The sequence below is a fragment of the Cupressus sempervirens genome, chromosome 3 (assembly GCF_028749045.1).
Source record: "Cupressus sempervirens isolate cs-2001-9-10 chromosome 3, ASM2874904v1, whole genome shotgun sequence".
NCBI lineage: Eukaryota > Viridiplantae > Streptophyta > Pinopsida > Cupressales > Cupressaceae > Cupressus > Cupressus sempervirens.
In genome coordinates this window covers 85,109,919-85,137,158 of record NC_143120.1, presented here as the reverse complement: position 1 = coordinate 85,137,158, position 27,240 = coordinate 85,109,919, and the positions used below count along the sequence as shown (strand labels likewise).

Below are 27,240 nucleotides of genomic sequence, written 5' to 3'. Positions count from 1 at the left end.
TATATTTCTACCTAAAATATACATGTGAGAACTTTTGATCCCCCTTAAGTACTTAGATAGAATAATTATCTCAGAAAAAATCTAGAATATGAGTTCAAAGGTGCTTTGAATCCCATTAGAAACATCCTTAGAAACCCTCTCTTGATGAATTTTCGTTGTAAGATTAGAGAATAGTATATTAGAGGGTACCAACGTCTACAACTTTTAACTTTCAAATTGTAGGCCAAAGGATGGGAAACCTTTACCTTTACCTATTTGTAAAGGATAGAAAGGGATAAACCTAAGAAGGACTAGGGGGAGGAGATGAGTGGAAAGGATGAATAGCAGAGGGTGAGGGGGAATGATAAAGGGGTACAATAGGGAACAAGATTCTAATGAACATGGGTGGAGGGGGAGGGCAAAGAACTAGGGGATTTAAAGAGGGAAAATAAGGAGAGGGGACATAGGAGAAAGGGGGACCAAACCTTAAACAATATGAAGATCTACCAAATAAACATTTAGGAGGTACACAACTAGATAAAGCTCAAATGCTTTCAATGGATCCTTGTAACACAAAACGAACATCCTCGACCTTTTCTTGATGAACAAAAACTATCCTACCATGATGAATCGTTGATCCTAAGTTAGAAGTCATAAAGGGAATGGGAAGGGGTAGTCCACTTTCCATATTCCTGAACTCTTCAAAGATGAATTAAAAACTAAGGTTCAATAACGAAGAGAATGACTCACACTACAAGGTGGGGTTCTCATTTTCATAGTCTTGAGTTAAAAAAAAAAAAAAAAAAAAGGAACTACGGTGTTTAGAGAAACTTTAACATACAAATAATAAAACACAAAATGGGTCTCACTAAATTAGTGATAGACTCCACAACCAAAAAAAATCTATAAATACTAGCTATACAATAAGTAATTTTCTCATTCTACAATTCTAGAGGAAGGCCACAAAGATTAATCCTAATGGAAACATGGAAATGAATTTGCACTAAGTCAAAACTTGCAAATGCATAGACTATATCAAGTTATTGTATTTAGGATATGTTCCATAAAGACAACAATTCCGAAGTTCTTAGATTATGAGTTATTGTTCTAAAATAAGCTTTCTAATCAAATAGAGAAAACTCGCTTTTAAGCTCCTTCCAAGGATATTGAGCATGATAAATGTTAGATGCATTAAGTGGGGGCATGGATTCATTAATAAAAAAAACTTGAGATTTGGTACTCTTGCCACCTAATTAAAAAATCATAAAGAATAAATGGGTTTACAAATTGAAGGGCAAAGATGGAGGTGAGAAATATTATCAAGCCAGGCTAGTTGTAGAAGGTTATGATCAACAAAAAGGAGTTGATTTTTTAAAATGTTTCTTCCAATTGTGAAAATAACTACAACTTGATATGTTTTGGATTTTACAACCATATGGTATCTTGAGCCTAAGAAACTCAATGTTTAGAATTATTTTATATATGATGATTTTTAGTTTTTTTAATGGGATTAGGAGCATCTTTATTACAAGTTTAAGTATATCTCGTATCAGATCAAGAAAGCCCCAAGGTAATTATATCTTAATTTTGGTCATTTTGATCATAAATTTATATTAATACTTTTCCATTGTTGATTTTGTGGATACATTTTACTAATTGACACTAGCATGTAGATGTTATTTTACTAATCGGAACTAGAATGTAGATGAAATTTTACTGTGTGAATTTGTTTCTAGATTAGGTTGTGTGAGTTTTTTGAGCATCAACGTTTTAGATCACACTTCGTGATCCATCATCAGGATGAGAGAATGCAAGAATAGAAATTTTACTACTAAGCACTAGTATGTTAATTATTTATCTATTTAAGAAATTATTATCCAAGTAAAATCCTAAGATAGTTTGATAGGTAGATAAAACAATTCATTAATTGATTATTCAATATGATAGGATAAAAGAGGGAAAGTTTAGGTCATCACACGAATAATACATTAAAATTCAATTAAATAAATTTGGTACATTAAGAGATAATCTTGTAAGAACTACTTTAGCATCCCATTTTGATTTATCTTTTGAAATATTTCCTAAAACATAAGAAAAGGAATTCATCATGCAATAGTTTCTATTCATTTAAATATTGCTCATGCAATGTGAGTAACTAGAAGACTTATGAGTTAAGCTAGTAAGATCCATTTGAAAGTGGTCAGATGAATTTCAAGATACTTAAAAGGTATTTCTAATTTTGATTTAAGGGACGTAATCAAGAATTTGTTGATTCTAATCTAGGTGAGCATTTAAAACATATGAAGATGTCCTATAGTATTGATTATTTGGGTTTCCAAGTTGCAACAACTAGATAAATCAGAATGCATGGCTCATTCAAGAAGAGCAAGATAAATAATTTAATTTTGTTACAATAGTTGTTAAACAATTCAAATTACAAACAAAATGATTTTATAATGTTTTGTGAGATTAGTAATATAATTTTGATGGATCATACTCTTGTAGCTCTATATTAATGTAATCATATTAATATGCAATATCACTCAATTGATTAAGGAGCGCTAATTTAGAGTCACAAAGGGTAACGTTAAAGATAACCAAGTAAATGTTTTGATAGAGGTGGAAATTACATAAAAGTTTTCATTATGTAGACCTTCTTTCCACATTGTCCAAATGCACTAGTAGTATCAAAGTATGAGAGTATTTCTTATTCATTATAGAAATCATAGGATATTTTTGGGAAATAAAACCCAATTATTTAGACTCTTTAGATGAGTTTGAATTCACATTGGAGGGCTTACGAAGATAACAACAATAAAGTACAATCAAAAGAGAAGTCTTAAGGGATTATCGTCATTGTCCGATTGTACTTTGTGGTAGATCCTCACACATGATGCCCCCAAGTGCTAGATGAACTACAATGGAACCTACAGTAATTCTTAGTTTTAATAACGGAAGATCTAATATGTATGTTTAGTTTGGAGATATTACCGTTGTTAAAGAAGCAAGAGAAGTTTAAATGATTCTACTTTGAAAATTTAAAAAATATTTATAATTTTAAATTATATATAAAATAATACTTTTATATGTAAATACCATCAATTATAGTTTTTTATAAGTTGTATCTGATTTAATTATTCACTGGTATTGAAGTATTGAACTTGATATTCGTAATAATAATTAGATGCAACTGAGATAATTAAAATAGGGGAAAAAATATTCATATATATAAGATTTTACACTATTCTTGATAGTTTTACAACAAGAACTACAAATAAGTAAAAATACAAGAAATACTAGTGCCTTAATTATAAGTATAAAAGTTAAATTTTTAAATGATACTTCAACTATATTTTTATTTTATTGTTCTATTAATTGTCGATTATTTTGGGAACAAAATTGTATTCATTTAGCAATTGTACACTTTGGTTGTATAGTTCTTTATCATCTAAATATTGGGAGAGCAACTGAAATTAAAACAACTGTTCAGAATTAAAGATAAGAATGGGAAAAAAAATCAATAAATAGATTTGAAGTGGTTAATCAATTAGATACATTTACTTTAAGTGGGGAATTTTTTTTTATTAAATTTTAATTATATGTATGGACAAACATCTAGTTAGACGGACATTAGATATACACAATTTGAATAAGTAAACATTGTTTACCATATGAGTATGGTCATGATTAGGACTTACAGTCCATCAAAAGATAAAAAGAGCAACTATCACAGTATCTCGATGGCATACCCAGCTACATACAGAGATCTTAAAGCTATTACGTGTCTTTAGCCACAAATCCAATACACTTCTACCAAACTACTTTCCTATATAGACGGTTTCTTGTAATTGGTAGGGTTTTTCTCTGTGGGTATTATATTCACCACTGAAAATTACTGCAAAACCAAATCAGGCCTCAGCTCCAAAACATATGCATTACCAACATGTGATAAGCCCTCTACGTTATCAACAGCTGAGAAGCAACTCCGTGATCTATTTTCTGTATCAAAGAAGACCATATTTTTGCCTTGCTTTCTAACGAAGCAGATATAGTTCCCTACTACAAGGGACTTGAATCGGTACTTGGTTGTTATATAGAAATCATCTATACCTGCAGTTGCAATGTCGAACACCTCTTGGGGCATCATTCCAATCGCCTTCCAGGATAGATTTGAACTTGTGTTTGGATTATTGCCGTACACTAACTCCCACAAATATAATTTTAATGGATCCTGCATTGCAAGAATAAATGTTAAACCACACACATGCATGAGAGGACGCAACAGAGGATGTGAAATAGGCATTGGCAAAGATAAGTTAACCATGTGACATGTGCAATCTTCTTTAATGCTGAAAACCATCAGTTTATCATGACTTCTTAAAGTACTGGAAATGATCATCGTACAGAAAGAGAAACCCCTTAAAGAAAACTATATCCATTGGAAAACTTCAGGGAAGTTTACGTTGTACAGTAACCCATGAGTGCTTCAAACAGTCATAAACCTCTATGGAGGTCTTGTTAACAGCTACTACTTGATATTGGTCGTCCTTCCATAGAATGTCTCCCACTGTTGTCCCATGCACTGTGTAAAGTCTCATAAATGGAAGTAAAACAAAGGTTTCTGTCGCTGGATTGCATGTTATAATGGCATTCCTTATGTAATTCTCTCTAATAGTGTTCCCCTCCTGAATTCAATTGTGTGTTTTGTTAAGCAGATTGTACAAAAACTGGCCATTATTTGTCACGATTAATCCTCCTACTGTTCCGCATATCTCCCGATAAATAAGAAACACTTTCACTCCCTTTGCTACCACATTTAATCAGTAACAATCTGATCGGTCATTGATAATCAGGAGCCATGGTAGCTCTTTGAAGATTTCCCTCCTCGAAGTTAGAAAATACTGAGCAAACAGTAGGTTGTTCCACTGCTTGCAAACTCTACAAAAGTTGGCAACGGACTCTATTGGAAGCCGCTTCAAAATGCTCTCTGTAACATTCTCATTCAACTCAGATCACATATAATCTGCAACGAGCGCTTCAGGTTGCCAGTGTGAAACGTTCTCCACCATGGGGATATTATAATAAAATCTGCGATGTTTTATGTGAGTTTCTTAAATGAAATCAATATAAATAGTCTGCCAATTGTCTCCGCTGAAAGGGCGATGGGCTGACTTTTATTTGTTTGTCAATAAATTGTGGAGGTCATTTTAACTAGCATCTGCACCAATGTTGTGCAATGTTTCTGCTGATAAGAGCATATGCTGTACAATATTTGATATTATACTTGTACTCGAATCGTATAAAATGTAAAATAAAATAAATTTTCACAAAAGATCATTTATACTTTATATTAAGAGGAATGAGGTATTAATATGAAAGCTAAATTGAATAAGCAATATCATATTTACTCATTGTGGCGTAAGAGGAGGAACAAAGTGTGTTTTCTCATTACATATTTGAGAGTTTCTGAAACACTTTGATGTGATGATAATTTGGATAGCTTCCTTGAACCTAACAGCCGAACATCATAAATCTCTCAATTAGTATATTAAATATAATACATGTTCTCTTTACAAAATAATATAATACAATGCATACAATAACCATAGAGTAACCATAGTGCAGTAAAGTTATTGATAGAAGCAATAAACTGGGATTGCATACATTTGCATTCTAAAGTGCCATGAATTTGGAAATAACCATGTCTCCTTTTGATGTTTTCCAAGAAAGGAAGCAAGAGTAAGAGAATCCTTCAGAATATGTGCACAGGAAAGAATGCATGCAGATTGACTATAAATAGCCATGTCTCCTTTTGACGTTTTCCAAGAAAGCAAGCAAGTGTAAAGAGAATCATTCAGAATATGTGCACAAACAATATTGAACCCATTGTGTGGCAATGACAGGTAGGGTAAACAAGCCAGTTGCTGCCCTTGTACGCATTGCCGTCACGTCCACCATCTAATTACCACTACCTTTCCTCGCATTTTCCGCCATAAAAAGCCCCAAAAAATGATTGCACATGTACTAATAGTCGATCACACATGTACTAATAGTTGATTATTTTTTAGTTTTCTTGGTTGCTGATTGGTCCATTTGTGCAAAAAGTACTATTTTTTGGGTGAACGGGCTATTGGGGGGTCTTAGTAGCGGGTATCAGGCGAACGTTTGAAAATGACACTTTTAGACCACCTCACACTCTATGAGTTCTACAAAGAGCTCCATAAATGTGGGAAAGCCAAAAGGTTAGCTTTAAGCTCTTCACTCACCTACGGAAGTTCACCGAAAAAATCGGCGAATTTTGATATACGGATTAGGAACTGTAGGTGCACAAAGTTAGCCTGGGTGACTACTCGTTTCCCCTAATATGTTTATAAATAAATCACGTTTTCATTCAACTTCAATATAATAGAAGGAAATGAATGATGTTGATGACAGCTAATGAATGTGGCAATTGCAAACTTGGTTGAACACTTGAGTGGTTAGATTATGCACAAGAAATCAGTAATACAAGAAGATAAAAGTTTAGATGCATTCATATCTAATAGAGAATATTAACAATAAGTTTGAACACTTGAGTAGTCAGATTATGCACAAGAAATCTGAAAGATTAAGGTGCATACAGGGGGATAAAAGTTTAAATGCATTCATATCTAATAGAGAATATCAGCAATATAAGTAGGTTTGAATAAATTTCTGTACCTTTTTTGATAGCATAAGTTTGAGAAGACAAGAATCTAGTAATAAACAGCAACAACACGTCAGGAGAAGGACTCAGCGCAACAGGCTCACGATCAGAAGGAAGTTGAGTTTCAAGAGGTTGCTTTGATGCTGAAAGAAATGGTGGAAGAAAACTCACAGACCAGAGCTGATTTGCAGATACGGACAGATCAGGTGTATCAGCTTCGACGCAGCCAATCGTCACAGTCTGAGACTCAGCCTTCGGGTTGATGATGTTTACGTCCATGTTTTTTTTTGTTTTCTAGTCGTCGGGAGACAACTTTTCTTTTTGGGGGGGATGATGTCGTCAGGAAATAATGTTTTAGGATGTTCCCGACGGTGTATCGGGAGGTTCTCGACGGTGTATCAGGAGCTTCCGGACGGTGTATCGGGAGGTTCCCGATGGTGTATCAGGAGCTTCTTGATGGTGTTTCAAGATGTTCCCGACGGTGTTTCGAGATGTTCCCGACGGTGTATCTGGAGGTTTTCGACAATGTATCGGGAGGTTTCTGTCAGTGTATCGGGATGTGTGCCGTCAGGCCGACATGTATCAGGATGTATCCAAAAGGTTCTATTATTGTAGTTAAAATGTTGTATGTGACCGACGGATACCTTCGAGAAGGTTCCTCGGACAGTATTTATATCTCCCTTCGGGATCATTATAATGATCATGAAGAAAAACCTTATGTAGTATCTTGGCATATGCGAATAATAAGAAGAGTTCTGCTGTTCAAGTTCATGTTCATTATCTGTATGCAATCCTTAATTAATCCATACGGTAAACATTTGGCGTCGTTGCCCGATGGACCTGGAAAGGCAGGAGAATGAAGAGTAATGCCGAACAAGAATAAGAACAAAGTAAAGGACAAGGACGAAATATGCACAGCACACGGCGATCTGATTTTGGCGCAGCAAGCTGAACGCAGAAAGAGATTCCAGAAGATTGTTGCCGATGTACGCATAAGTGCGGAAGCATTATTGGAGGAGATGTGATAGTGTGTGGAATTGGTGGAAGAGGCAAGGGAGGAGTTTTTGAATTGGTGTTCGCTGAGGGAAGACAGTCTAGACGGAAGAGAATCTACTCGCACGGCTCGGAGTGCCGAAGGAGCAAGAGCGTGGAGTGCACTCTTCGTCTAGGATCCACTTCCAGAAGGAACAGATTCACTTAACGTAGACCCTTTTTCACCAAACACAGCTGTCGGGATACCAAGTGTAAGCATCGGAATACCAAGTGTGAGCATCGGAATACCAAGTGTGAGCGTCAGGATGGCGGGACCAAAGGAGAAGTTACCTAAATTTGATGGTGATGGAGCAGCTGATCCCATCCGACATTGTAAAACCTGTGAAACGATTTGGAGAGCTAATGGCATAACGGATACAAATGAATGGATGAGGCAATTTCCGGCAACCCTCCGGGGTGTTGCAATTGATTGGTTTACTAATACCGATCCACAAAAGTTAAACAGTTGGGAGAACATTAAAAAGGAGTTCATCGCTGAATTTCAACTCCTGCGCGATGATAATGAAATTGTAGCGGAGATATTCAATACTATGCAGGGGAAGAATGAAACAGTTCGAGTCTTCGCAAGGAAATTAAAGGACTTGATCAATAAGATGGAGAATAAGCCAGCTGACGGGTTACAAAAGAGATGGTTCATTGAAAGCCTTCACCCAAAGCTGCGGAAGAGGATGAAGATCGTGCCACCATCGACATACATTGAAGCATATAATTGGGCAATGAATTTGGAAAGTGAGCAGAAGACTAAGAAGAAGAAGAAAAATAGATCATCCAATTCAGATGACGAGGCCTCTTCAGGAGAAGATAGCAGTGATAACGAAGGCAGCAGCAAAAAGGTTCAGGCCCTTCAAAAGGACATGATTCGGATGATGAAGGAATTCAAGAACATGAACAAGGAGACTAAGGGCAATGAACTGTGGTGCACGGAGTGCAAGAAGGAAAGCCATACAAAGGGATCCTGCCCGAAAGAGCAATATTGTGAGATCTGCCAAATTATGGGACACTCGGTAAAGGAATGCCCTTTCAATTTGAAAACAAGAACACCGCAGCAAGTGTTCCTGACACAAGAGGCATCCCCGTCAAGAGGGAACGGGAACACCAGTACGGAAGGTGCCACATCGAGAGGATACAGAAATAATCGGCATGGTCAAAACAACAACAACAATAGTGGCAGCAACAATAATGGCGGAAGAAATCGGATCCAGTATGATGCGAATGGCCGACCAATAGTTTAATGCCGCGCATGCAATCTGTGGGGTCACTTCGCCCGAGAGTGTACAACGGCGAACATACCGAAGTTGCTATGCCGATGGTGTGGGCCTGGCAATCATGATGATACTAAGTGCCCGAAGTCCGGAGTGAACTTGATTGCCGTCGGGACAGACGAGGAAGAAGTTCTAGCTATCACACGGAAGCAGGCGAAGCTCTACCCTGATCCAATGGAGGAAAAGAAGAGACTGGAGGAAGCCCGTACAGAAATCCAAAAAGCAACATAGGGAGAAACGGCACACCTAAAGGACACACCGGGTACCTCAGTACGAAACTATGCAAAACAAAACATTGTAATGCAAATCTTGCAAGCCGAGGTACCAGTCAGGATCAATGATTTGTTGCTCACTATGCCTCAACTCCGTATGGCACTCACAAATACAGTCTCGATTGCTAAGCAACCAGTAGAGCGAGAAAAGGAGAAACAGGGAAACACAAGTACAGAAGACCCGATGTTGTTAGCTCTTTCATCTGGACGCTATCCGACGGTTGTCGAAATGGGCATTCTCGAAACTGTGTTAACAGACACGATCATGGATGGAGGGTCTGGTGTCAATGTGCTACCAGAGGATACTTGGAGGAAATTGGGACAGCCGACATTGTGGCCACCTACCTTCCACTTGCTAACAATCGATCAACATGGAATCAAGCCATTGGGAATACTCACAGCGCAACCAGTGACAATTGGAACACAACCATTCCTGTTGGACTTCGTGGTGATTCCTCTAAGGCGAGAAGGCTATGATGCTATTCTGGGTCGGGGGTCGCTGATACAAGCCAAGGCAAAGCACAATTGGAAGAAAAATACTTTATCGCTCGAAAGCAAAGGCCGGAAGTATGTTATCGATTTGCACACTCAGATGGTCGGGGAAGAAGCCCTATCGTCAGACTCCGAAAGCGAAGAAGATGAAAAGGAGCAAAGCATGGAACCAAATCAGGAGGGAATTCTACGACTGGAAGGAGATGATGAATTGGATTCAGTAAATGGTCTATACCATTGGCAGATAGAAGATTATGAATTGTTTCAGAGCTGCAACGTATTAACAATAGAAGGATACAGTAATGATGAATTCCCAAAGGAGTTTACTGAACTGAAGGAAGGCGATGCGTCACTCGATGTGACCGCGGCACATAAGTTCTCTGAAGGGGAACCCATCAAATACAACGAAGTCGCATTGCAGACCATGAATTTGGGCGATGAAGCCGAACCACGGAACATACTGGTAGGAGACAACTAGGACCCAGTACTAAAGGCAGCAGCATTCAAAATATTTTTGGAGTATAAGGATGTGTTTGCATGGACATACAAGGACCTGAAAGGAGTACCGCCGGAGTTGTGCGTGCACCGCATTCAATTGAGCGAAGGAGCAATACCTATAAGAAAGCGGCCCTACAGAATGAACAAAAATTATGCGGCACGAGTTACGGAGGAAATCAATCGAATGTTAAGGCCGGCATTATTTTCAAGGTACAGACCAGTGAATGGGTATCTCCGATAGTGATTTCACTGAAAAAGGACTCCACTCAGATCCGAATATGTGTTGATTTTCGATGCCTAAATGTCGTCACCATCAAGGATCCGTTTCCGATTCCATTCACAGACAGCATCCTGGAAGAGGTAGCGGGACACGAGATCTATTCATTTATGGATGGTTTTTCCAGCTACAATCAGATTTCCATCGCAGAGGAGGATAAGCTGAAGACGACATTTGTCGTAGAAGATGGGGTGTATGCCTATAATCGGATGTCGTTCGGTCTATGCAATGCGCCTGCAATGTTTCAACGCATCATACTACATATTTTTTATAAGATGTCCGTCGGAAACTTCAAGGCATTTTTGGATGATTGGTCGGTGTTCAGTGCGGAAGACAAACACCTGGCAGCATTGGGCGAGTGTATGGAAAGGTGCCGACGTGCGCGCCTGGCCCTAAATCCCAAAAAGTGCAAATTTATGGTTCCCCAGGGCAGGTTGCTCGGACACATAGTCTGTCAAGAGGGACTAAAGACAGATCCGGACAAAGTGCGAGTCAGATTGGAGATGCAGCCATCTACCAATGTAACGGAGGTAAAATCTTTCCTTGGACATATAGGCTATTATAGATGCTTCATCAAAAAAATTGCCAGGGTAGCATATCCATTGGACAGGTTGACGTGCAAGGGAGAATCATTCCGCTGGGAAAAGGATCAGGATGAAGCATTTGAAGGGCTCAAAGTGAGGTTGGCTACTGCACCCATACTAGCCTACCCGGATTGGAATAAGGAGTTTCATGTGCATGTTGATGCATCTAACTATGCGATCGGAGCAACTCTCACACAAACAAGAAGCCACGGGTTGGATCATCCGATCTACTTCACCAGTCGGTTACTATCAAAGGCAGAACAAAATTATAGTACGACCGAATGGGAAGCATTGGGGATGGTCTATGCTGTGCAGAAATTCTGACATTACTTGTTGGCTACTCCGTTTGTGTTCTATGTCGATCATCGGGCCTTGTTATATATGATCAATAAACCAGTCATTCAAGGAAGGATCAGCCGATGGTTACTCCTGTTGCAAGAGTTTACTTTCAAGATCATCGTACGGCCAGGAAAGAAACATGTAAGCGCCGATCACTTGTCACGTATCAAAATAGGAGAACCGGGAAACAGTGTGAATGATGACTTTCCTGATGCACAGTTGTTCCAGATTGCCGCACTACCGAAGTGGTATACAAGCATCGGCGAATACTTGTCCACGGGACAGTTTCCAGATACCATGCCATCCAATGAAAGACGGAAGTTGGTGATACGGAGTGGAACATTTCAGCTGATTAATGGACTATTGTATAAAATGGGACGCAATCAGATCCTGAGGCGTTGTGTCCTGGAGGAAGAAATTCCACGGGTACTGAAGGAAGCGCATGAAGGACCGGCAAGAGGACACATGGGCTCGGACACAACTACACGAAAAATACTTCTAGCAGGATTATGGTGGCCAACAGTATACAATGATGCCAAGGAATGGGTCGTTGCATGCGATACGTGTCAGCGCACGAGGAAACCCTTGAAGAGAGACTTCATGCCTCTGAATCCCTCTCATGCTCAAGAGCTTTTTAAACGATGGGGTTTAGATTTCATAGGGCCCCTGAAGACGACCAAAATCAGAAGGTGCCGTTACATTGTGGTCGCCGCGGAGTACTTGACTAAATGGGTGGAGGCGCATGCACTACCAGACAACTCAGCGGTAAGTACAGCACGGTTTATTTATGAGCAAATTATTACCAGGTACGGCATTCCATTACAATTAACAAGCGATAGAGGAAGACATTTTGTAAACCATGTGATCCGACTGCTCACCACGGAGTTCAAAATTTACCATTCACTGTCAAGTTCGTACTACCCAAGAGCAAACGGACAGGCCGAAGCTACCAACAAAATCCTGGTATCAATTATATACAAATCTTGCACAGTTGAAGGAGAAGATTGGGAGGAGAAATTACCTTTTGCTCTATGGGCTTATCGTACGGCGTATAAAGTTACAACAAGATACACGCCGTTTCAATTGATGTTCGGACAAGAGGCTGTAGTACTAGCAGAATTCATGATACCAAGCTTGCGGATAGCGCTAGAAAATAAGTTGGGCGACATGGAAAGCTTAAGGGAGCGGCTGTACAAACTAAATAGGTTGGAGGAAAAGCGATTGTTAGCACAGTGGGCCACTGAAGTAACCCAGAACAGGCGAAAGGCGTGGCACGATAAGCACTTGAAATTGAATAGGTTTCAGCCCGAACAGTGGGTGTTGAAGTACGATGGCCGGAATGAGATCAAGCCGAGCAAGTTCAAAGTTAAGTGGGCTGGACCTTATCAGATTCGGGAAGTAGGAGACAATGGAGCAATAAAATTATGGACTTTAGATGGACAAGAAGTGCCCCAGGCGGTAAATGGCTCAAAGCTCAAGGTATACCACGGTCAAAAGACTTTGGTGTCGGAAAATGACCTCCAGGTGACCCCGTCGTCGATGCAGATCAACGATGCTAACGATCGCAGAGAAACTGACTCTGCTGTTTTTTTTTTTTTTTTAAATTTAAAAAAATTAAATAAAATTTTTTTTAAAAAAAGATAAACCCGTACGGTTATTTCTGGACAATGTCACCGTACGGTGTTGTCCATGTCACCGTATGGTCCTATTTTGGTTATATAAGAGTAAGAAATGCAAAGAGAGGCCATTCGACTAAGAGAAGTCTGAAAGCTGAACACAAAGGCCATTTCGAATCAGCTGTTCTCAGCACGGTGCTTACGGATTAGGAGAGAGAGGGCGTAGGGCGAGAAAGTAAACCGGCAGGAACCTTCTTACATGGAGCGTCATTGGTCTTCTCAGATTTGAGTTCTCTTCATTTGGCGGAGCTTGGCAAGAACGAAGAAACCATTGGCTTCGACTTTGATTCCTCCTGACTTTTATTAGTTCTTGATCGCGTGGATTCTGTAGATGACGGACTTAAGATTTTTCTTCTTCAAATTGTTCACGACAAACTGGGCAGTGCCACTTTCCAGGAGAAGTGCGCTTAAGGGGTAGGTCAAGACACTGAAAATGATAAGTTCGAGGGCAGCAATCGCAACAAAGCAAGTCGCCACCAGCATCGACTTTCGCATGTATCTATTCATGCTGCTACAGCTTCATCAAGGCCTTCACATGGTGAATAAGTAAAACAACGTAGGGGAGAGTTTTCAGGTTATCATCTGCCCTCCTCTGTTTGGATACTTGACAGGCCACATTTTGCATATGTTCTTGCCCTTGCCTATAGCAGTATCGTTAGAGGGTTTCTTCAAGTGTCTCTACGCCTTTTGTAAGCCGTTAGTCAGTATTTGGAAGCCGTCTAGACCATAGCTTGGAAGTAGTACTTTCAAGGTTTTCATCGGAAGGCACTTACAATAGGAGTTACAGTGCTTTGAGGGTGAAGCTGATGAAGAGGGTTGCACAGAGCCTTGGGTCCTAGCAGGCGGGGTAAAGTTTCACGCAAATTGTCCTTCACGCCGGGTAAGCAAGAAGTAATAGCATGAGAGACAATTTTGATGGCCACCGCAGAACTAAGTTCCCCCCTATCAAGGTAACACAGGCAGGACACGTCATCTCATCATCCATGCTTACACTGAGCTATTGTAACAGTTATACATTTGGATCGGCAAATTTCAAGCAGTAAGAAATACGTGGGAAATTTAGGAATCCGTACAGCTGTACGACAGGCACAAGAAACATACAAACGGCATAGTATGCAATCAGCCGGTAAGAGAGCTTGGAGGAAACACTTGGAACAAGATTCAGTCATGAATCAAGAGGTGCAGGCAGGACCCTCACAAGCACGGCCACGGGGAAAGGAGACAGGCAAGCATAGGGCAAAAGTACAAACTCAGCCAGATGTCCATACAACACCACAAACTGTAGCTTTTGAAGGGCTGAATGGAGGAGACTGTCGGAAATGGTGGGAAGAATATCCAGACACTCACTTGGTTAAAGCAAGCATCAGGAAAGCACAGGTCGAGTGGGCTATCCGAATGCCACTTTTTTGTATTAGAGACTTTGAGGGTGTTTTGCGGCCGATGGTTGAGGCTTATGACAGGCATTCTCGAAAATGCTCAATTCCATATTTGGGGTATGACATAGTGGTATCCTTTCAGCCAACTGATTTTACGAGTCTTTGGTATACCAGGGGCGGCACAAGGTGGAACCAAGATTGATGGCAAAGCCAAAAAGATGAGCAAGGAGACGAAGTTGCAGCTCATACGGATGGTGTGTAACGACGAAGTACAGAAGCACATCGATACTCTCATGGACGCTTCGAAGAAAAGAGGGCTGCGGAAGTCTGAGATTCGTGACGGACATTGGAAGTGTTTGATGGATGTGGTTAAAAGCAAGCTTACAGGATCCAGCAGGGCATCTGACATTTCCTTTCCCTTGGTCAGTATGATGAATGGAATCATGAACGGTAAGGTCTATGATTGGGCTTCATTGTTAGCCACGCGCATGGAGGAGTTCATGACCTTACAACACAAAACGTTCTATATGCCGCACTACGCCATTGGACTCTTTTTGGACACCATGGCCAGGACGATACCCCATGAGCAGCTAGAAGTTAAGCCGACTCCGGCAGTACCTGGCGAGCCTCCCGTAATGCAATGGAAGCATTTGGATACACCTATAGGTCAGAAGAGCGGGGGCCAGAAGAGGACACAGCAGGAGATGGAGGAATCAGGTAACGCCGATAGTGGCCATGAGGACACATCTGGCGATGAGGATGATGACTCTGAAGGTATGGAGGTTGAGCAGGAAGTGGAGGAAGAAGATGAGGAAGGTAGCATAGTCTCAGCAGTCCCACTTCGCTTTCCGCGACCAGCTGCACCTATAACTATCACTTCAGCTCCGGTAATTTCAGCACCCCACATTCACACCATGGCAGATGTTCACATCCCAGGGTTTGGTCAGTTTCGGCGTCCAGTGGTAATGACCCCGGTTACTCTACATCCTACGTCATGAACAGTAGTAGCACCTGTGCAGCCAGCAATGCGCCAGCGGACAGCAGTACCTGTAGCCACAAGTTCGTAGCCAGCAGTTCACGAATCGGCTCCCATACCTATACTAGAGAGTTTGCCCTCAGCCACTTCCTGTGGCGAAGCTTGTGACAGAGGAAGGAGTCAGTAGGAGAGGTACGCAGGAGCAAGTTCGGCTGGAAGTGATTGGGTCAAATGCAGTAGTCACTATAGCAGACACTTTGCTAAGTGAGGATCAGAGTGCTCACTCCAGTATCCCTGAAGCGGCACCCCAAGCTCCAGCAACAAGTGTAGCAAGTCGGGCGAGTGAGTACCTAAGGTGCCGACTACTTGCCCCTGTTGCCAGAGGTCATTCCATTCAGTCTCCCATGAAAGAGCTCACACCCTTGGAGGCCCATTGGTCCAACAGTGAGATAGTCGAGATACCGGCATCACTTGAAGGGGAGGATTAGAGTGCAACGGCAGCCAAGAAGGTGGCCACGGAAGTGCAAGCGTCAGATCCTCTACCAGCACAGACGGAGGACATGGATATTCATTCTCGCTTGGTTGTCATTGCAGAGCAAAGCAAGTCCATAGCAGAAATGGTGCTGACGGTAGACAGCGCTGTAAGCACAGCTCGAGGAAAGTACGCGAGGAAAACAGCAGGCAGAACAGCAGTTAACCACAGTGGAGCAGAAACTAGCAGCAATCGAACAGCAGTTGGCAACAGCACGTCAAGAGGACTCAGCGCAACAGGCTCACGATCAGAAGGAAGTTGAGTGTCAGGAGGTTGCTTTGATGCTGAAAGAAATGGTGGAAGAAAACTCACAGATCAGAGCTGATTTGCAGATACGGACAGATCAAGTGTATCAGCTTCGACGCAGCCGATCGTCACAGTTTGAGACTCAGCCTTCGGGTTGATGATGTTTACGTCCATGTTGTTTTTTGTTTTCTAGTCGTCGCGAGACAACTTTTCTTTTTGGGGGGATGATGTCGTCAGGAAATAATGTTTCAGGATGTTCCCGACGGTGTATCGGGAGGTTCCCGACGGTGTTTCAGGATGTTCTCGATGGTGTTTCAGGATGTTCCCGATGGTGTTTCAAGATGTTCCCGACGATGTATCGGGAGGTTTCCGACGGTGTATCCGGAGGTTTCTGTCAGTGTATCGGGATGTGTGCCGTCAAGCCGACATGTATCGGGATGTATCCAGAAGGTTCTATTATTGTAGTTAAAATGTTGTATGTGGCCGATGGATACCTTCGAGAAGGTTCCTCGGACAGTATTTATATCTCCCTTCGGGATCATTATAATGATCATGAAGAAGAACCTTATGTAGTATCTTGGCATATGCGAATAATAAGAAGAGTTCCGCTGTTCAAGTTCGTGTTCATTATTTGTGTGCAATCCTTAATTAATCCATACGGTAAACAGGGATCTGTTCAAGTATTGAATCCATTTATTTCTAAGTATATCCGTTCCAAACCCCTTCATGAATACTTCAATTACACCTTCATGACAAGTGTCTAACCAAATGCATTAAAGAGAGTAAAAACTTGGTGAAGAGTAGCAGGGTTTACGACAATTTGATTCTTTCCTAACCTTTGAAAAGTCCCCAATATACTAAAAAATATATTGTTTGCTTTCCCAGCAAGTGGCCACGAATGCACCGGTATGCACTTTGTATGATCAAAATGACTGAAATCTGAAAGTGTATGTACTGCAATTAACATAGACCAAAACCATCTTCAGCAATCACACATCTTCAAGATGCTTGTGAGCCCTTATTCTCACACCCAAGCACCAATGGCAGATTCCACAATACTGTAATTGCAGCCTCCACACATCAAATAAACCTCCATCAGTTCCCAGTGATTCCTTTTTTATACACAAGAACCCTAAAATCCCCTTTTGCCAATATTAAATTAGTATATTTAGAGTTATTTTCTGAATGTTAATGTGCTCTGAGAATTCCCACGACCGTGAGGAACACAACCGCCTATCTTCGCAGAAACTTACTGTTGATTGAAATCCTCTTTATGGAGTCACCCTAGAAGTAAAACACTCATGCCTGCACATTTTTTACTTGGTAAAACCTTCAAAATTGATGTTCAAACCTGCGCCTACAGTTTTTGAACATTCAGCACTGGAAAATAACTACCGTAGAGATGAATAAACCACCCTACTTGGGAAAAGTTCCTTCACAACCAACAATAATCTCTCTATAAATTTCTGTTAAAAGTATTTCAATGCCGCACCTAAAACTGGACTTTTCTTTTTCCCTATAGTTTGAGAAGAGAAGACAATAAATGAATATATAGTTAGATTTGAAACATAATGTCCAATATTATGTTGGAGTAATTTCTTTCTTCATTTCCATGTCTAGTTAGTTAAAATTTAATCATCTCTTGCTAACTTCTGTATAGCTGTGACTTATAATAAATGTATTTATTTCTATGAAGCTGTATGATTAAAATAATGCATTGTTCCTTTAGGTAGTATAGTCCTATAGTAATTGTGTGCAATTGAAATGTAATATTCAAGTAAACCATGATTTATATGGACTACTAAAACAATTTTGAATTACAAGTGAAAATAACAGCCAGCACATGTGATTGATGATAAATATGAAATGGTAGTAGCATTACATAAGATTCTTTGTTGGGATTGTTAATTGTAGGTTTTAAAGAAATCTCTGGTTTCGAAAGTTTTCGGGGCTTCCCTTCTATCAGATTCAATGGTGTAACAAAAGCTTTAAACCTCTCCTCATAAGCCTGTATGTGGAGGAAGAATTTTGGATATAAAACTCAGTTATTTTCTTCAATTGTGGTGAGCTGCAGTCACATTCATGAAGGCATTTTTGGGAGTTTTTGGCATAAGGTGTTCTTGATCTGAGGTCTAAATTATCCATTCATTCCGAATTCATATAAAAATGGTCATGGTAGTTGTCAACAGAGCACAGCACCTTTGTCTTCTGCAACTCTTACTCACAGAGAAGAAAAATGATTACAATGCACTCCATCAACTCAAAACTGGACTAAATAGAACAGTTGACCCCTACCTTTCTTTGGTTGATGGAGAAAGCTAAAAGTCATAAGGAATTCCTTAGTCTTAAATCAAAATTTTAAAAATTAATAATAGCAAAACTTAGGTTTCTAAATATGTGGTAGTATTTTGATTCCAAAAAAGACAAGCTTTTCAGTGTGCATATGCCTTTTTGCACAACAGAAGGAAGCAATGACTCTAGCTACGCACAATATATGCTCCTAAGTTTGCATCTTCCACTGTCTATTCAACCATATTGTACCTATTTTTTAATTGTTCTATGGTCCCCGCAAAGTAATCTCAGAAAAACACTGCCCTGCACTTTATTCATTGGAGCTAGTACACCATACACAACTACTGATTCTTTTCCCTTAATATTAAATTTAAGTTTCTGATAAAATTGAAAACCAAAGTCATGGGATGAATCTCCCTCAATAGTATAAACTGAAAACTGGACTGTATCAATAGTTATACAACAATTTGATGGGCATGTTACTTGATCTTGAACATATTCATTATCATCTAAGTTGCCGGTTTGGATTCCGGTTCGTACGCTGGTTCAAAATTCTGGTTTGACATTCGCTCAAAAACAATTTGGGCTGGGTTCGGGTTCATTTTGAGTTCGTTCATACAAGATTTTTTTTTGTGTGTGTGTGCGAGAGTGTGTGTGTGTGTGTTCATGGGATGAATCTCCCTCAATAGTATAAACTGAAAACTGGACTGTATCAATAGTTATACAACAATTTGATGGGCACATTACTTGATCTTGAACATATTCATTATCATCTAAGTTGCCAGTTCGGATTCCAGTTCGTATGCTGGTTCGAAATTCTGGTTTGACATTCGCTCAAAAACAATTTGGGCTGGGTTCGGGTTCGTTTTGTGTGTGTGTGTGTGTGTGTTCATGGGATGAATCTCCCTCAATAGTATAAACTGAAAACTGGACTGTATCAATAGTTATACAACCATTTGATGGGCACGTTACTTGATCTTGAACATATTCATTATCATCTAAGTTGCCGGTTCGGATTCCAGTTCGTATGCTGGTTCGAAATTCTGGTTTGACATTCGCTCAAAAACAATTTGGACTGGGTTCGGGTTGGGTGTGTGTGTGTCTGCTAAGAAGACTGTTGAAACTGGGACTTTGGATAATGCTCCAACACGAACCGCAAAAAGCCATGATTTTTGAGGTTAAAAATTAATCAAAACCCAACATGATTTTTGTGGTGAAAAATCAATCAAAACCCAACATGATTTTTGAGATGGAAAAAACTATGCTCCACGGGGACGCATTTCCTGGGGTTTTACCCTCGTACCCGTACCAGGGACGAAACGGGGACACAGGGACGGATTTTTGCCGTCCCTTGAGTCGTCCCCTTTTTGAAAAATTCAGAAACGTCCCCGAAACAGCCAATTTTTTTTGGCAAGAAACTTGGGGACGGCCAGCAGTATCGGGGACGGTTTTGCCGTCCCCTATCCGTCCCCGAAACTGCTGGCCGTCCCCTTTTTTCCAATCAATCCAGTAAAGGCAAACCATCCCCAAAAAAACATTTTTTTCTAATTTTTGTTGTTCGTGTGGCCCCTAGTCATCTTAAAGACATGATAACAATATGCAACCCATATTTGGTCCATTAAAACACTAACTCTTCTACTCATTTTTCGATTTAACATACTTGCTAAAAGGAAGGAAAAAAAACATAAGAGCAGTAGCAGCAATGAGCAAAGATTGTGTTTAGTGAGGAAAGATTGTGTTTGGTATGTACTATTTACTAACTATTTTAGTTGGACTTCTCTTTATTTCAGCATGATTTCAGCATGATACTTGAAGCCCTTAGGCATTTTAATTTTTGCTATATATGTATGTGATATTGTTATAATGGAAGCACTTAGTATTTGCCATTTGATAATATTCCATGTATTTATCTTCTAAAATGTCTATGGTGAATGGTTTATCAATGTTGTGATATACATATTTGAATTTTGTCTCTATATTAAAAAAAATCCCCTATGTTTTTAATCGCCGTCCCCTGATGTCCCGTCCCCTAAATTTTGGCTTCGACCCGTACCCGTACCGGAAACACGTCCCCGTCCCCTAAAACATCCCCATCCTGGAAACTCTGTGGAACATAGGGAAAAAAACAATCAAAACCCAACATGATTTTTGAGGTGAAAAATAATCAAAACCCAACATGATTTTTTAGGTGAAAAATCAATCAAAACCCAACATGATTTTTGTGGTGAAAAATCAATCAAAACCTAACATTACAAAGCTTCGCTTTTTTTACGGAAAAAACGGTAAAACCCCACAGATAACTTGAGGAAAAAACTGCAAACCCACAAAGGAATCTCACACAACTTTGCGAATTACAGAATTAGAATTTTTATTTTTATTTTGAGGAAAAAAATTATGAAAACCCACCCAAATTTTTAAGGGAGGCAAAACACAAGACTTTGCATGTTAAAGGAGCACATGCAAACAACATGCAAGTATGTACAACAAACATGCAAGTGCATGCAACCCTCAAAAAGTAGATACCTAGAAAATTTGAAAGGTGACCTAGAAGAGAGCTTGAAAAATCCAAAAAAAATATGTTGTCAGTTTCTAAATCGGCTGGCTCAAAAATTGAGGCACCCAAAAAAATCTGACGACAACCAAGTTGAGCTTTGGAAAAACCCACCAAGAATCGGAAGTTAGCGGATTCAGATCTCTTAGAACGGAAGCCCTAGTCGGATTATTGAGAGTTGGAAGCAAATATGCATGTAAATAATTTCGAAAATAAAAGGCAAATAATTTCAACCAAGAAATTATAATTATTTTTGAAAAAATTTAGAGTATTGGCTCTAAATACCATATTACGAAGTAATTGAAAAATATTTGTTTGTTATTAACAGTGATCAAGAGATCAATTTATATAAGAGATTGAACGATGTTTCCTTAAGAAACAATCCTAAAGAATAGAAACATTCTATTCTAGAAACGGAAAACTAAATATTAGAAACATTCTAATATTTATAGAAGATTACAATAGATAACCATTAGATACTAAATAGATATAATAGAAACTATCTATTATCCTAATAGGTTCAACATACAAATGTGGTAACTAGATTATCATTAATGTTCATTTGTTGATTATCAATTGGCCCATGCATGGAGTAAAATACCAATAATTTACTTATCAGTTATCTCACGCATAGATGGACTACTAGCATAGTACTCTCTGAGTTGCAAAAATTGGCCAAGTTTTCTGGCCCATGCTGGAGTAAAATACCAATAATTTACTTATCAGTCATCTCACGCATAGATGGACTACTGGCATAGTACTCTTTCAGTTGCAAAAACTGGCCAAGTTTTCTGGCTTGGAGAGTTTTTGTGACTTTTACTAGAGCAAAAAACTTGTAGAATTTTTGGCAAGAACTTGTCAATTACTTGCTTAGTTTTTGTTAAAAACTTGGTCGTAGTTTTATAACAGCAGTTAAAAGCCAAAAAAAGGTCCAAATCAGTTTCATTTCTCATTTCTTCACTTGTATTTAGCTAAGATGGGAAAAGTCTTCCAAACACTTGTAAACTGATTTCAATCGATTTGAAGTTGACTTCAGGTGGGTTTGAAGCACATTTGCAATGGGTTTGGAGTGAAACTTTTGAAGCGGATGACATTAATGATTTGAAGAGGCAGGCTATGGAGTAAGGTGTGGATTTGGTTTCATGTTGGATGACATTAAGTTGAATGAATAGTCACCGCTAGTGCCAGGAGAAGCTAGAGGTAGAGCTATATCTAGGATTGAGGACAAGCCACAAACTAAGTTAGACATACTGAGCAAGAAGGCAATCATGGCCAGTGCAGACTTCTAAGATTAGACCCTCTAGTTCTACCTCTCCCTTAGTTTTTATTAGAACTGAGAAGGGGAACTTGTAATTGGAATGATGTATTTACTTTTAGTTTTACATAAATTATTTACTACTTTGCTTCCAGCCATGAGTATTCCTCAAGAGAATGCAATTTTGTACCCACTTTATGTTTAAATATATCTAGACTAAGCTTGTTTATTTTGTGTTCTCATTTATGACTCATTGGATGTATCTTATCATTGAAGTTTGCGAAAAACTGCATTTCTTATTAAATTTTAGCAATTTTTAAGTTGTCTAGTTTTTGCTGAAAACTGGCCAAGTTTTCCCAGAATTGATTTTTCTGACCTTGGCGAGTTTTTGACTTTTGCAAATTTTCCAACTATGATCTCACGACCTATTCTGTTAGTTATAGATTATGTAACTGGTTTTTGGACATTTGGTCAAATTGCCGTATTTTTCTCATTTGAATATGTTGTCATAAGATGTTTTGCTTTTCTTAATCAGACAAAAATTAGTTCACGTATGTACTACACTTCTAGAGAGTTTAAAACTCTATATATTATGACTTTGGCTTCACAAGGAATTATTTAGCTTTAAATGAATATTGTCTTGTCAGGTGAGGAGCACACGCATTTGCTTCTCTTCAAATTTTGCATATCTTAATGCCAAAAAAATTTGAAACAATTTCCTCTCAGGGCAGCATTCATGTGTGGAAGGGAACTAAACTCTGAGCTTTCTGAAGTGGAGGACCAGGATCTGCATAAATTCAATTGGTAGAATTTTTCTGGAACTAACATGCAATGCAATTACACACATTCTTTCTCGGGCATTTCCCTACATCATTTCCCATGTCAAACATTCTCTACAGTTCTTTGTAATTTAAAAATATTAACTTCTAGCATATCAAATTTTATCCCTTGATAGTTACCAGCTTGAAAACATTATTACTCAATAGTTCTGTTAGTGTAAGTGCGATAAGGAACTTATTTTGTGTCTCATTATTTACTTTGTCGGGGCACTGTTTGCTTTCCATTGTAAAATGACCTGATTAAATCCTCTATTTTTTCTCTTCAATTCATTTCCTATATTGTGCTTTTGATTAGATTTTTTTAAATGCTATTTTAACTGAAAAATATGTCTCCAACTAATTTTTATATATAGATTTAAACTGGATACCAAAATCACAGAGGCACAGCAACCACGTTCGCAACTATTGCTCAATTTTTTAGCTTTCCCATTAATAATACAATCTACTAAAATCAATGACACCACAAAAGTAAAAATAATAATAAAACCATATGTCTTTGTATGGGTAGCCATGTTCTCCAAGAACGGGTCTAGGCACAATCAGCTCTATCCATGTTCAGTTTGACTATATTGGTTGTGGTCCCTGTGCATGAGTTACTACCCCTTATTTTCATCTATTGCAGCCTGTTATAACTTGCACTTAAAATCAATCTGCACTTTTTGCTCATCTTCGTGACTTGAGTTATACTTTAAACTACATCTTGTGTGCTGCAATCTTGAAGTAGAAAGCATCAGCTATATTGTTTTCACCAATAATTTTACATCACAACCCCTCTGTTAGTTATGCATTGACAGATGTCCATGAATACTGGCCCATTCCATCTACTGTCAAATTTTATATTAAATTTCGAAGGGGGAAGGGGGGGGTGGGGGGGAATTTCCCTCTGAAGTTTCCCTTAAAACTCTTTTGTTAAATCGCAATTCCCTTCAAAATGTGCTACAGAGGTTCGGATCTGGAAATTTATGACAGAAATTTTTCTCTGTGAAAATTGGGGTTTTGAAGTAGGAGGACTGTATGGGCATGGCTCTGAACTCTTAACACATTTGTTTCAATTTGGCCGTACTCTACTTCTGCAAAAGCTATTCAGAAATCGTCGGGTTTGGGAAGAAAACAAAAAAATTTCGAGAACTGCCTCAGTCCCAAATTCTAAATTCAAAAAAACGAGAAAACATCAGAGAGAAAATAACAGAGAAAGAGAAAATCAGTCACTTTCAAGTTCTCAGTTACAAATGCACAGCTCCATGGGCTGGTTATTTACATCCTTTAAAACCACAAAACTATCAAAACTTCATTGTCATGTTGATCACAAACCATGTCATTTCAGTATCAAAAGAAAGAGCGAAAATTAATTTTAAAAATCTACTCACCTAACGCCAAAAAAGAGTATGGTCCTGTGGATGTGGAGTGAGCTACTTGCTGTAAGAGGGAAGGAAAACCTCTGTTGTTGCTCCCTGCAGAATCTTTCAGCACAACAAAACTTAGACACTCATATGTGATGTATGCCGATTCAAACCTTGACTTTTTCTTTTCCGATTGTTCAAAGAAAGACATAGCCTTCAAACCTTACAAATGTTTTATTAGACAGTTCAAAACGTTTCAGGGCCTGAATATGCTATTGTAAACCAGATTCAAGCAAAATTATATGGAAACAAAGTGAGGGTTGAAAAAAAACCTGCCAGCCATGAAATGGTGTACTCCCTGATCAGCAGCTCTTCTCAGACGACTATGCCTTGCTCAATGATTATGCTCTTCAAACTGAACCCACTATCTGATATCCCAGTAACCCTAAGGCACCCAGAAATAATTTTGAGGAGCAATCGTGGCGATCTTTTACGTTTGGCAGCCGGAATACAGGTGGAATTGGCATTGACAGATCCCTAAAATTTTCAACACTCTGTTTGGGTGGTCAAATAGGAATTAAGAATAGGAATAGGTATGCCAATTTTGCCCCAAAAATAGGCATACGCTATTCCACCAAAATAGGTCTCTTTCTTCAATGTTCTACAGACCATAGATATGCAATGACCACAGACATGCAACGCCTAAGCTTCTATTGCATTTTTTATTGCACGACGAGCCTCAATATCAATAGGAACATATAGGGATATGACACATTAATAAGCCAATCACTGGAACTGGTGGCTTATATGCCTATTTAACTGCAACTACTTATAGGTCCTCAATCTGTAATGACAGGATCTGAAATATCAGGCTATGGCTCTCAAATTGAAGGGGGTGCCTTCGGCAATGGAACATAATCTGGGACAGGCTATGGAATTTGATCTACATCTCAATCGGTGCATTTTAGCACCATCTTCTTCAGACCTCTGTTTCGAATTAGCATGCTTAGGTATCCATGCTTTTTCGGGCAGGCCTCTTCGGCATCATTCACCGAATCAAGGTAAATGGTTGATGGTGGAAATGGATCCAAACTTCCGGGACGCCCTCTAAGCGTCAAATAGGAGCAAATTTTGAAACCCTGTTGTAATTTGCGATAAATGAAAAAACTAAATAAAGTTTGATGTCTTTTTATAAGAGATGAAAAATATATGAATAAAAATGATGTCAAGCAATTTGATGTCAATTTAATGGAAACTATTGTTGGATTCATTTTTAGAATCTCATTTGACATATACATTGATCAAGTGTTAATTTTATACATGTCTAAATAAAATAACATTTTTCAGAATTAAAACAAAAATTTATTATGTTGAAAATGCAATAGACAATTCGATTGATTTTATAAATATAACAAAAATTTATTATGTTGAAAATGCAATAGACAATTCGACTGATTTTATAAATATAATAGATTAGAGAACACAAAAGAAGATAATGTGGACAACTATTATCAATTTTTTTGGCAGCTAAAAGATTGATTAAATACGTACAAATTTAAAAGATGAATTTTAATTTGTACATATGATCTCAGTGTGAACAACATGACAAAAATTGGAAAGAATTTTAGTACAAAAAACAATTTTATAGCAATGCTCCCGAACTTAATCTTGTTACAGTTCCCCTCTTTGATCCCACGAAAAGGTGACTGTTGGCTAGCCGAGGTGTCTGGGACTGGGCTGTCAACAATGTAATCATGAATCAATTGCAAGATATGAATTTTTTTCTTGTATTTTGGCATCCTCCTTTTTGCTACTTTCATGGGGATAAATATATTTGTTGGCATTCATTGTAGGAAAAAAGTTAATGTATTCTCCATATGTAGCAACCTTCTTTGTATTTGACATTAAAACTATTATTTTGCCCCCCTTCTTGAGTCATTTTTTTAATGGAAATTTAGGTCTATAATGTCTATTTCTATTGCTGGCTGACAGACCTTCCAAGTACATGGTTATAGCAGCTATACTTTTATCTTATAGGAAGTTGTCAAGCTTTCTTTCTGTTGTATATTTTATTTATTCATGTTTGGTTTCTATGATCATATAGTCTAAACTCAAAGCATATGTTATATAAAAATCTTGTAAAGGACATTTAATTTCTCAAGATTGGATCTATAATACATAAGAGATGTTGGAGAATACTGAAGGGCAAACCTAAAACATATATTTTAATTGATTTAAGTAATCTATATTAGCATTCTATGTGATTTACCCTAGATACCGAACTACTATAAAACAAAAAGATATTTAAATACTCTAATTAAACACAATGAATGAGATCTATAGGTGTCAACAAAAAAGTGATGGAAAAATTAATGCCTAGGATGGAAATTTAATCTTGTATTTAGAAACACAAAAAAAGACAAATCAAATTACAACCACACATATACCCTCATAAATGAAAAAAAAATTAAATAGGGAATCCTTGTAATGAAGAAACCATTTACAAAGGATGAAACATTAATACAATTTCTTTGAATTGAAGTTTGTTTTTAATACGTTCACGGTATAGTGCAGTTGACTACCATTTTAAAAAATCTCAAAATCTACTTTAGCAGTAGTCATGTTTTAAGCATGGGAGAAGCATCCATGAAATTACTAGTAGGAAAAGGTCTTTTATCAAAGTAGCAACAATCTCAAAATCAGAACAATTTTTAGC

General features: G+C 38.6%; 1 long non-coding RNA gene across 4 annotated transcripts; it reads right to left on the bottom strand.

Annotated features, from left to right (window-relative positions):
* Positions 1–3,535: 3,535 nt before the first annotated feature.
* Positions 3,536–25,680, bottom strand: LOC149564900 (uncharacterized). Of its 4 annotated transcripts, none has more exons than XR_016361973.1 (3): positions 24,857–25,670; positions 24,552–24,644; positions 3,536–4,210 (listed from the first exon to the last, which is right to left on the bottom strand). It is a non-coding gene; the product is annotated as an uncharacterized LOC149564900 (long non-coding RNA). The 4 variants fall into 4 exon arrangements; XR_016361972.1 differs by having other exon boundaries at positions 3,596–4,210; positions 24,552–24,635; positions 24,857–25,680; XR_016361970.1 differs by lacking the exon at positions 3,536–4,210 and adding an exon at positions 4,282–5,490.
* Between the last annotated feature and the right edge of the window lie 1,560 nt (positions 25,681–27,240).